We start from the raw sequence: 12,409 nt of genomic DNA, 5'->3' as shown, positions 1-12,409 counted from the left end.
TGCTCCAATCAGGCTAAACTTCACTGGTGTACTAATGCTGCATTCCATTTAACTCGGAGAGTTTGATTTTCCAGCTTCCTACTAGGGCAAGTTCAATGGAATGCCACTTGAAATCAGAATTCCAACTTGGAAACTTGTGCGGAAATTTTAAACTCAGATTTTGCAGAGATGCAGGTGCATGACGTGACGTCACACAAACATGTCGGCACCCTGGGAGATATACAAAGTAAACATTAACTTTTCTTAAATAATATCGATAAATGATTCAAAGTTCCCACTTTATATGACATTAAAGCTTGTTTAACAAACACCTGCATAAACAGGTGTATAAAACATGGTAAATTATACTCTCTTTTGATAATCGTACACATGTAGCACAAATGCTAGTGTTGCCGCATTGTTTATCACTTGGGTTTCTAGGAGACATCTCTGGTGACAGTCGACTACCAGCTTTAGCTTATGGTTTTCTTTCCTAACACGGTTTAGTTTTGTTTCCTTTCATGTCATCTTCTGAGCATCTGGCAATGGAATGCCTTTGTGGTCAGAGATCGGAGATGTCAAATAGGAAAATCCCACATCCGACTTGAATGCAACATCAGTAGCAATACGAAAACAGTACAGATACAAACAGTTCTCGACAAACACAGAAACATCAACAGACAATATCAAAAGAATCAAAATTACAAACATTCCTTCAAAGAAAAATCCTTGACTTCATACTGTACTGATTAGTCAGTGGCGCTTGCTAAGGCTAGCATCCCTATTGATCATACTTAGGTTTAGGGATTTGAAACTCGGGGTACGAGCGCTGAAGAGCACGCGAGTTGACGCATGAGCCGGAAATGTTGTAGAAGCACCACAAATTGGTGTAGTTGCTTCAGCAATTGTGTTATTAATCTCACATTTGCTTTTGACACTATCAGTTCAGTTTAGATTTAAGGTTTAGGGTAGGGAGGTAGCTTCTATTGATATTAATCTCGATAGACAATTAACCGTAAAAATCTAATCTATTTGGGAGAACATTTAAATCGCTTTTAGTGCAACATATTGGACATTTGAACAGCCACGATATGTGTAATGAACCACGTAATATCATTTTGCAAATATGTCAACACAGTCTTGTAATTTTCATGAGATAGGGCCAGTTGAAAAAAGCAATAAAATCCCATAGACTCACATGGAAGAAAGGACCTGTGTAACATGGACCAGAATTTCTTAAAGACTTGATAGAAAACACTCAGAACACCTCACCAAAATACCACTCCTGTTCCCAGGGAATGCATAAACTAATATAGCTTGATGAAATGAAAATGGTTTAAAAAAATGTATAGCTTGAATGCATATCATGCAACTGCATAGCAATGCGCTGGTAACTACCCTAGCGACTTGGTGACTTTTTCATTGGAATGCAGCTCTCACAATTTCTTAAAGAAAATAATAATAATAAACTAGCACTAATATTCCAGGTTGTCCATGTATAACTGTCATTATAATTTATCAGGGCTAAGGCAATTTATCTGTCATGACTGTAGTTGCCTTTGCTTTGTCTTGGACCTTACAATCATATCACCACCTATTTTACATCCACTGCAAATCAGTGGACTGCTGCACACCTGGCATGCACAGGCCTTCAGCTCAGCTAGAGCTTCACATCTCTGCAAGCCTTGAACATTGTTGATGTGGGTGAGAGGATGATGTATGTACTAGGGAGATGAGCTGGTCATAACAGCACAACCAAAAAGACGAACGTTCCCAGGGTAAGGAACCCAACATTTGCTGTCTCTGTTACTATGAGCCCCCTTAGCCTAATATCTCATCTAATTTTCTCAGCCCCTCTTGTCATGAACATTTACAACTATGCCTGCTCTTTCCACACTTGCAGAGACCTCACTGTGTCGTGACTGCCTGCATTTCCAGTGCAGAGATAACCCAATAGGTCCCAACAGGCTCACAATCCCTCAGTTTGGCTCTCCAATCCAGCTGAACCATCTTAAGACATTAGTAGTGACAAATGGGACTGCCACTGGAGTGCTGGCTGCACACTGGTAAAACTTTGCTCTTCCTCTGCTGTTATCTTTGTGGGATAAACAGATGGAAGCCAGAGAGTGCAGGCACTACAGGAAATGCCTCCTTAACAAGAGCACCGATGTTTGTACATTGTCACTCTCCTTTTACTCTCTCCCCCACTGATCTAGCTGCTCTTGCTACAGAACATGGACAAATGGATGTGGACCCTTTATAATTATCAGCTTTGGCTAGGCCCCTAATTCCAATGAAGTCAAATCTTACACTGTAAAAACTTTTTGTCTGATAACTTAAAAATGCTTTATGTGGGAAATCCTAATCAACACTCTAATATGATTGATTCAACTTGAATACATTAGGTCATACTAATAAATGTTTTAAAGGGGTTAGATCAAGAAGAACTCCTTAAGGCCCAGGTATACTTCGTTTTTGCATGTTCCGGATCGGCTCACGCCTGGTCGACCACGTTGCCTTTGTGAGTATACTCTTCTGACCACAAGTGAATACAAACGTGTTTGACGCATGCCCACTACATCTCCTTTGTGGTACTCTTTTAGTAGAGCCAATGGCTGGCGCATGTTCCGACAATGCGCACAGACAATGACTGCGTCCGTGAGACAAGAAAATCTGGCCAGCGCTCGGTCAGGCCTCGTGGACTGGATTATGACGAAATTTATGTCACGCATACTGTGCGCGGAGCGATCAGCAAAGTGGATGTGCCAAGTATATTTTGGCCTTTAATGTGACCACTGCACATAGCCACTATTTAAATCTTAACACTTGAACGTTGGTCACCACAATCTCATACTTCCATTTATGTGTTATTTTATAGTTTTGATTACTATTATAAAATGTAGAAAACAGTAATAATACAGAATGAGTAGATGTGCTCAAACTTTTGACTGGTAGTGTATAATTCAGCATTCAAGTTTGGGTGCCTTTTGGCCATATTGCGCAATGATTCCCAACCATGGTATGTGTGTGAACCCTAGGGGGTATGTAAGCAGGTTCCAAAGGGTACTTGTGTTTGACCATAGGTGAAATTCTATAGTTGATGAGCTTGTATGGTGTTTAAATTCCACCATTCAAATAGTGTAAATTGATTGTTTTGTTAAATGTCTCTGGACAATTTTATCTGTGTTTTATTTATATATTTCAAAAATATATACACTACCGGTCAAATGTTTCGAAACACTTACTCATTCTTTGTTATATTTTTTTTTTCTTCACATTTTAGAATAATAGTAAAGTCATCAAAACTATGGAATAACATAAATGGAACTATGCCAATTATGTTGTGACTAAACAAAATCCAGAATAAATCAAAACTGTGTTATATTTTAGCATCTTCAAAGTAGTCATCCTTTGCCTAGAATTTGCAGACATGTACTCTTGACATTTTCTCAACCAACTTCTTGAGGTATCACCCTGGGATGCTTTTTAAACAGTATTGAAGGAGTTCCCATCTATGTTGGGCACTTATTGGCTGCTTTACTTTATTATTTGTTCCAAGTCATCAATTTCAAAAACTTTGTTTTTATTTTTTATAAAATTTTAGTTTTATAATGAAATAAATTAATATAGTGGCACAATTATATTTTTGTCTACAAAACAAATTTAAAACATTTAAGCATATGCCTTCAGATCAAAAGATTTTTAAGATCATGAGAAACATTTCAGTCAAGTGTTTCAAAACTTTTGACCGGTAGTGTATGTACTAAAAATGCAGCATATATGGCTGGAGACGCTGAAAACCAGTAAAAAACCAACAAACACAGTGAGATGCACCAAAAGCGTCTGTCTGATGCATGTATATAGACAGAACATATCTTGTGAGAACATCTCTAAAAGAGACAGTTCCCAAAAAAGAAAATTCTCTCTCATCTACTCACCCTCATGCCATCCCAGATGTGTATGACTTTCTTTCTTCAGCAGAACACAAATGAAGATTTTTAGAAGAATATCTCAGCTCTGTTGGTCCTCACAATGCAAATTAATGGTGGCCAGAACTCAACAGGTCCAAAAATAACATAAATGAGGCAGAAAAGTAATCCATATGACTCCATTAGTTAAAACCATATTTTCTGAAATATGATAGGTGTGGGTGAGAAACAGATAAATATTTAAGTCCTTTTTTACTATCAATCTTTACCTTTGACCAGCCCCAACCAGTAGGTTGCTGAAAGTAAAAGTGAAAGTCACTTCCATGCTAGAATGTGGAAATGAAAGTGAAAGTGTAGATTTTCAGTTAAAAAATTATTTAAATATTGATCTGTTCTCAACCACACCTATCATATTGTTTCAGAAGATTTTTATTTAACAACTGGATGTGGTAATGTATTACTTTTATGCTGCCTTTTGGGGCCTTCATTGTTCTGGTCACTATTCACTTGCATTGTGTGGACCAACAGAGCTGAAATATTCGTACACCTCTTGGATGGCATGAGGGTGAGTAAATGGGTGAATTTTTGGGTGAATCATCCCTTTAAGTCAACTTCAGACAGACTGACAAACTCAGTTGTAAAATGGATTGCTGTGGACTGTAGGATAGTGATAGGCCTATATTCAATGATATGGAAATATAACAAACAATTTATTGACTTCCAAAGTCACATTGTGTATTGTCTAATAAAAACTTGACTCATCTGCTCCAATAATGTAATGACTTTGAATTATCTAATAATATTATATTATTACTACTAATGTTAACAATAATGATGTCTACTAATATTAACTAAACGATATGCAGTATAACTTAAGTTAAATGGAACACATTTTTGGTTTAATTTCTATAAAGGGGTACTTTAGTCTGTGGGGGTACATAAGACAAAAAAATTGGAAATACTGTATCTCTTCACCTCTTACTCTTCCAGTGTTCTAATTTCACACATTTTAACTACCATAAATTATCTTTCTCTTGTTCACTGTCTCTTTCTCCCTGTAAAGGATCAGAGTGATAAGGGGTGGCAATTATATTCTTGAAACCATTAGCTTGATTATCCCAGGCTGAGAGTAAATTGTGGCCGTGTGGCAGACATCAGCTGATACAAGAAATCCACTGCATGAGAAGTAGTTACAGAAGCTCAGTTGCACCAAATGTCTAACATGCAAACTCATGAGAAATATGCCTCTAGCTGTACAATGGACAGATCAGCAGATGTGCAATGAACAGCTGGAAAACGTCTTGAGCTGTTGCCATGGGAATCTTTAATTATGTACAATGAGAAATGTCAAAAGTTTTACTCTGGAGTTTAGCACTGCATATGTGACATTACAAAGCACTTTGCAGATCAAGCAAGGTCTTATAACATGAAACATTTGTTTATTCCATGTAATACTCAGAGAAATGGCTGACAGCAGTAGACAGTTTGCAAAAATACTATACAAGGATCATACATTCAGCAATATGTTCACCCTTACCGTTCACTTGATATGCTGCAAAGTTTATTAGTGGTGTTTGCTAAGGTAAGCATTACTATTTCTACTGCTCATACTTGGGTTTAAGGTTTGTTGTAAACTCCTAACACTGAGTATTAAATGTAACTTAAGTTGTCCCACCTTGAGAAGTAATGTGCTATTTCTTTTTAAAGTTCATCCAAAAATAAAATTCTCCTATCATTTACTCGCCCTCATGCCATTCCAGATGTGTATGATTTTCCAACCACCTGTGTATGCGCGCATTCAAATTAAGTATACCTTGAAAGGCTGCATGTTTGACTGGATGTAGATGCTAAGCATTTGTGCCAAATCGAAGTATACTTTTGCCTTTTGAAAAATTGGGCCGCACATGTTCAGTGCTTGGGCAGTCTGCTGATGATGAAATTTGTGTCAAATGTCCTGTACGCAGACACCTGGCATTCGCGCAACAACTCTCAATATTAATATTAATAATATAAGTGCAGTTCCATAGGTGGGGAATGCATAAAACATTGTGAATGATGTCCCTTTGAAATGCTCTTGTTTTCAAGGAAATATTTAATAATATATTATACATTTATATTGTAAATATTTTACTAGTGACCAGTTGACCAATTTTACTAGTGACCAATCTGATGCATGTTTATTTATTTATTTATTTATTTATTTATTTATTTATGTTATTTTGATGTTTATGAGTTTATGCACCACCAGGTAAGTCACTAGTGCAGATCTTTGGATTAGCTACAGTAAATGAGACAAAGACCAGCATTTTAGCTGGGACATCTGACTTGGTCATGTTTGTCTTAGAAGGTATCTTTCCTCTGCACAGTACCAGGAATGGAGGAAATAATAGTGATGCTTGGATATGTCAGTGGAGATGCATAATGCAACTATTCACAAACCACATTTTTCAAAGCACTCATCCAAACCAGATGTTTGCTCATCATAAACAAGCCAATATACTGTGTGAATTATCTCCTTTCTGAAGCATAAACACTGCTCAGAACTGCTGTCAATTCTGCACTGCCTTTGATTAAACTGAGTGACCTTTGGCTCCACTGAATGGTCAGCCCAGTTCATTAATTTTAAAGGTTTACTGGACATTACAGCTTTTATTCTTCATGCAAAGGAAATTATGTGACCATCCACTATTTTCTCAGAGGGTTTGGTTTGTGACTAGCAGTTTGTAATAGTGACCTCTGGGCAATTCTCACTAAGGCAAGTCATTGCTGATGAAACGCCAGTATAGTTTGGTTTTACACAATATTGAGCTGTTGCACTCTTTAGCATCCCAGTCCTGTTATACTGCACTCTTGGAATGTCGCTTGTCAAAATCAAAGTCAAGAACTGGAACTAACTTTTCTGTAATATAACAGTTTCACAGTTTAACTTTTGGTCACCACATTCTCATCCTTCCATTTGTGTTATTTTATAGTTTTGAGGACTTTACTATTATAAAATGTAGAAAACAGTAATAAAACAGAATGAGTAGGTGTGCTCAAACTTTTGACTGGTAGTATATAATTCAACATTCAAGTATATAAAAGCTCAACAGCTGAGTAAATGAATGGACATCTCCCCACATACATATGGCCAGGTTTTCCTCATCCAAGCTGCATTCCTCACATTTTCCCACTATCAAATTAAATTATGGCGGTAAAAGTTGGAGAACTGATTTCACACAGAAAAATCTCATTAAATCAAGGCACAACCATTAGAGTGTTTCAGGTTTAACTGCAGTGTAAATCAGGATGTGAACTGGAAATATTTTTAATAATCAAAACTCAGGCTGTAAAGAGCTGACAAATTGGCAACTCGTGTCTAACTGAGAAACAAATCAACTCATTCCCCACATAACTTTGTTCTGGCAACTTGCAGAGCATCCTTGGATAAAAATGCAAATGGGTTGCAGACATTCAATCTGTTAAGATTAAGACAAAATTCCAGCAGTTCTCTCAGTGGAACTATATGTTTAGCCACTTACAGATTTGTGGTCAAAATTCCATATCTTTGAAGAATAATTGCATTACCATTAGAGTTGCCAACTGCACATATGGTTTGGTTTTAAAAATGATTAAATTAACAATGAACCTTGAATTGGCTTTTTTGTGACTATTATTGAAGGTGTGGTTAGGCCAGTGGTTCTCCAAAAATGGGTCACACCTAGTCTGATCTGATAAGGTCACGAACAGCAGGGGAAAATAATGCGAAATGCGAAAATAAAAAGGCAACTTAACATTTCATAATGCACAGTTAGGGTATCAAAATAAATAGGTGTATCGATTAACTTTTAAAATGAAAGAGAAAACTTACATGCACAGCAAACCGACATCTTGCTTCCGAAAGTTCATGTACGCTCAAAAATCAAACCCCCAGCTAACAAATTTTGGTTGCCATAACATTCTGGGAACATACATTTAATGTTTGTTTTTGGTTAGCCAGAAAGTTTTCTTGACAGAAATAGAATGTTCTTTTAGGTTTGCAGAACGTTCCCCTAACGTTCTATTAACATTCCTATAATGTTCTTTTAACGTTCCCCTAACCTCAATTTTCATATTTATGTTTACATGTTCAAACATTCATACATCATTAATCCTAAATAAAACAATCAGTCTATATAAATAAATAATCAGCCCACAATCAATGTCTTTGCTGATCCATTGTTTAATTGTTAACATTGAAACATTCAAAACATTGAATTATCATTTAATTAAAAAAAAAACATGAAAACATTTTAATAGATAAAAATGTGCAATAACAGTATCATTAAAAAATGCATTCTGTAAAAACTGAAATTTTTGTTAAACTTCTCCACTTGAAAAAAACAGGTGAACTTCTTCCACCACCATCATCTGCAAATTTAACAAAAAAATAAAAAAGGCAACGTAAGTAACAAAATGGAGTGATGTATAAATTAATGGATAAATTCATATCCATCTATTATTTTTTATTTTTTTACCCACTTCACTTATGTAAAGTTGCAGGTATACCTCGGGCTGAAATGATGCAAAAAACCTGCTTGTGTCCAAATAAATCCCCTTAGAGCAGCTCACATTCTTCACATCTCTTGCAATGCATCTGCAGTCTCGCAGCAGACAAGTCCTAACATTTATCACATCACTGCACATTCAATGCATCCGTGGCAGACAAACGCAAGTAGAGTTCTGTGCGGAGGTGGGTTGTAAAGCGCTACATTTACTCCGTTACATTTACTTGAGTAACTTTTTGAGAAAATGTTTTTACTTTTAGAGTAGGTTTAAAAGTGGGTACTTTTTATTCTCACTCAAGTACATTTCTAATGAAAACATTTTACTTTTACTTCGTTACAATGGGCGGCATTCCTGTCATTATTTTAATTGTGTAATTTATTGAGAGATTATTGAATGGGACTTTTACGATAGCGGAAGTTCACACAGCTGCACGTGCTGTCACAGACTGTCACTCAAGCTGAGTCTATCACTGCTGCAGCATCAAGCTCTTCAAACAAAGTGAAACACTTACTTTGCTCCACACAGTGAAAAAAATAATAGTTTCGTCAAGCAATGCCTTCATTTAACACCAAGACAAGCAGATATTTCAAGATAAAAATCTCAGCTCTTATGATAATGTGGGCTTTTCTGTGACATGGTGATGGTCATTTTCAGGGTGATTCTGTAAATATGGGCTCTTATGATATCAGTTTTTAAGTGTACATTTTTTAATCGGTGCAGAAATATGTCAGTGCGCTTTGTCCCGCGTCCTGCATGTCATAAGCAGTATTTATGCATTTACCCCGTGCCCTCACGGTGATACTGGAAACTATGGCAGCTACTTTTAACTGTATAACTGTATAAATCCATGTAAACATCCAAGTTAAGTGTAAATGCCTTTTGGTCTACCGAACGTGTGATTGACAACTGGAGTGTGAACAGACAGCATTTCTGCGCGTGCGTGAGAGATGTGTGGGCGTGAGGTGATCGTATGGTGTTGCGCGACCGGTGTCGGTGCCCTACGCAGGCTGCGTACTCTGCGTTTAGGGAGCGGCGGTACTGCTGTACAGAACTAATGATCTAAATTCTTCAGCACTGAAAACTGTAACTTCACTGAACTAAGAAATAAAAGCTATGAAATAGTGAAATTTGGCAATCATAAAGCATGATCTTGCTTTGGTTTATATTTCAGCATTATATATAATGTCCCTGTGTGGGACATTGTTCACGTTTTCACCGTAATAATTACTAAAAAGTTTTCCAGACCTCTCTTCTTATTGACAAATTTATCCAGATCTGACAAAAGCCCTTAAACAGATAGTTCACCCCAAAATGAAAATCCTCTCATTATTTACTCACCCTCATGCCAGATGTGTCTAACTTTCTTTCATCTGCTGAACTCAAATGAAGATTTTTAGAAGAATATTTAAGCTCTTTTGGTCCATACAATGCAAGTGAATGGGTGCCAACATTTTAAGACTCCAGTGGTTAAATCAATATCTTCAGAAGTGATGTGATAGGTGTGAATGAGAAACAGATCACTTTCACATTCTTCTTCTTGTGTTTTTGGTGATTCACATTCTTCTCTGCATATCGCCCCCTGCTGGGCTGGGAGAAGAACTTCTAGAAAAAATTACTTAAATATTGATCTGTTTCTCACCCACACCTATCATATCACTTCTGAAGATATGGATTTAACCACTGGAGTCATATGGATTACTTTCTGCAGAAGAAAGGAAGTCATACACATCTGGGATGGCATGAGGGTGAGTAAATGATGAGAGAATTTTCATTTTTGGGTGAACTAACCCTTTAAAGTGGTAGCTCAGCCATAATTTAATATTCTGTCATTTCCCTATCCTCATGTTGTTCCAAATCCGTGTGACCTTCTGTATTCTGTGGAACACAAAATATGTTAGACAGAATGTTAGGGACTGACAGTCTCGGTCACCATTCCCTTTCAAAATATGGAGAGAGAGAAAAAACACATTCACTGAAAGTAAATGGTGACCAAGGCTAACATTCTGTCTAAAATCTCCTTATTGTGTTGAATGGAAGAAAGTCACAACATGATGGTGAATGATGACAGAATTTCCATTAATAATAATAATAATTATTATGTAATACATGTTAAATGTATTATGTAATGGTACTCTAAAGTACTCTTTTAATTGGATACTTTCTTACTCTTACTCAAGTAATTATTTACATTAGTACTTTTACTTCTACTTGAGTACATTTTTTTTTAAGTAATTGTTCTTTTACTTGAGTTCTGTGCATGTAAAGTTTTGGTGGTAAGCCCAAAGAGATGAATACTCCAATAGCACAGCAAAGCTAAGTTATTTCCTCGTTACAGTGGTAAACAGCTGCCGCTTGCACTCACGTTGATGACGCAATTGGACCGTGGTTCAGACCCAAATAATATGATGTGAACAGAGACCAGCGGGGCCAGGGAGAGGGGGAGGCACCCTAAAGCTCACACATGCCCAAATGTTCAACAACGCTTCAAGCTCCGGCCACTGGGGGTCAATGATTCGAAAAGCATAGACCGATTTCAGCAGCAGAACTTTCGATCTATAGTCACAGAATTCACAGTGCGATCAGTCTGTAAATGCCTCCAATATGTTTGGTTGTTGACTTGGTCACTTGTTATAAGCTAGTTAAATTAGCTAGATGTAACCATGGACAGGTTGCATGATGACATGCCCTTATCCTAAAATAAATTTGAAAAAAAAAAAAAAAAAATATTGAAGGTAATATGGGTCCAACTGTAACGAGAATAAACATGGTTTGTTGGTTTAAATAAAACTAACAGATTTCAACTGGTCACAACAGGTCACATTAAAATGGTCTTGAAAACATTTTACCCTGCCTCCATCATTTATTTTTAATACCATGTTTTCATCATTAATTTACTTTTTTTTAATGCCTTTTACTGTATATCTTTAGATTTACCCATGTCCCAGACCCAGACTTCGATCTTAAAATGTTAATGCGTAATATAAGAAATATTATTACATTTTAAAAAATGTAATCTAAACAAAGAGTCAAATAATTTTAAACCACTGCAATGTGTATTGTGTGAAAATATTTTATATCATATTTTACACAAATTACAACTGTCTCAGTTGTGATGTCATTTCCACCAAAACCAACGATTTTCAATCAAAAGTTAAATGCAATGTTACCAAAGTCTGTATAGCAAGTCAGTCCACTGTCGGCCATCTTTGGAACGCTCCTGGGAGACTATTTCCAGTCATGCCAGTGCAGCTCCTATCTACTTGAATGAAGAAAGACAAAAATCTCAAAAAAGGATGGTCAAGATTAAGATCAAAGAACATATTTCAAATCAGCAATAAAATCTGACAATACTGCAATCAGAAATTGTGATTCTTAACCTCATATTATGCAAAAAACGCAATTTTTCCCAGCTTGTATAGCTAATGTGCATGCGCATTCTAGAGTTGATTGACAGGTGATGTCTGTATCTAAAAGGTGATTGGCTCTTTTAACTGTAAGGTGGGATCCGTGAGCACCCAACATTCAAGAGCTCCTTTGAGCGTTCCAATTTCTCCCATTGATTTTAATAGTATTGGCCCATCCTCTGCTAAATAATCTCTGATGTTACTATCCTTGGTAACCAAGGAGACTGAAGTGTCAGTGAAGGGCATGCTTGAGATGATTTAATCTTCTTCAAATGTCATTTCCAACATTGTCATTTCCTCCGCAGAATGGTATCACACAGAATACATCATTTGAGATGGGACAAGTCGTACATTCCATGATGACAAATTAAATAAACTAGTGAGAGTGTGACAAGTGTGTTATTAGGGAGTTTAGTTCCACAGGGTCAAAAGGGCCCAAAGTTGACGCAACACGATCAGACAGAGTAACAGTGGTGAGGTTCAGTGATCTGAGCTCCCTGGTGCTCCCTTTTTCTTTCTTTTTTTCAGACAGCTGAAGAGAAACTCTGAAGGTCTTTCCCAACCCACCTG

General features: G+C 36.8%; 1 long non-coding RNA gene across 1 annotated transcript; it reads right to left on the bottom strand.

Annotated features, from left to right (window-relative positions):
- Positions 1–8,192: 8,192 nt before the first annotated feature.
- Positions 8,193–11,947, bottom strand: LOC127411376 (uncharacterized). Its single transcript, XR_007892269.1, has 3 exons — positions 11,813–11,947; positions 11,603–11,691; positions 8,193–8,297 (listed from the first exon to the last, which is right to left on the bottom strand). It is a non-coding gene; the product is annotated as an uncharacterized LOC127411376 (long non-coding RNA).
- Positions 11,948–12,409: the final 462 nt, after the last annotated feature.

This window comes from Myxocyprinus asiaticus, chromosome 20 (genome assembly GCF_019703515.2).
Source record: "Myxocyprinus asiaticus isolate MX2 ecotype Aquarium Trade chromosome 20, UBuf_Myxa_2, whole genome shotgun sequence".
NCBI classification, from domain to species: Eukaryota; Metazoa; Chordata; class Actinopteri; order Cypriniformes; family Catostomidae; genus Myxocyprinus; species Myxocyprinus asiaticus.
The sequence above is the reverse complement of the archived record's forward strand: the minus strand, read 5'-3'. Positions and strand labels throughout refer to the sequence as shown.